The following is an 838-nucleotide window of genomic DNA, read 5'->3' as shown; positions in this document are numbered from 1 at the left end:
AGTGGTAAAACAAGCAACCGAATCCAGCGGGAGAGATCACTAGGGGAATCAGCCACATCATCCAGAGCTCCTTTCAAAGCCCGAGCAAAGCCAAGACGACACTTAGGAGGAATAGATTTGACGGTGCGGAGGCCCAAAGACAATAAGTGATCAAGGGAAGATATAAACCACTGAACAAGCTCAACACCATCATCAGAAGAAACCGAAGTAGAGGGAGCCAAAGGTTTCGGAATACCATAAATATGAAAACTGTAGAGGCCATCAACACGCTCCGAGACAAAGACAATATCACCCCGACTATGTCGACATCTAGCACGAGTGGTACGGGTCATAAAACACACCCCACACAACCAGAGCCCCATCCGTCTCAAAACACTCTCGGCATTGGAATAAACAGTCAAACTATCAGTAAGAGTCTGACGCGTAAGTTCCAACGCACCATTCTGGCAATGTCGGTCCTGAAAATGTTTCTGCCAAGCAGCCTTTTATTATTATTATTATTATTATTATTATTATTATTATTATTATTATTATTATTATTATTATTATTACTATTATTACTATTATTACTATTACTATTATTACTATTATTACTATTATTATTATTACTATTATTCCTACTATTATTACTACTATTATTACTATTATTATTATTACTACTACTATTATTATTATTATTATTATTATTATTATTATTAGTTTTTTTTTTTCTGTTTTTTGCAAGAAGGTTATACTCATCTATATTCATCCATATAGGGAATAAGGTGAGAAAAGATCTTACAAAAAGCAAAACACCACAAAATAGCCAACTAATAAATACACGAGCAACTAATTAACT

The sequence above is a fragment of the Silene latifolia genome, chromosome 4, assembly GCF_048544455.1.
Source record: "Silene latifolia isolate original U9 population chromosome 4, ASM4854445v1, whole genome shotgun sequence".
NCBI lineage: Eukaryota > Viridiplantae > Streptophyta > Magnoliopsida > Caryophyllales > Caryophyllaceae > Silene > Silene latifolia.
This window is presented reverse-complemented; position numbering follows the sequence as displayed.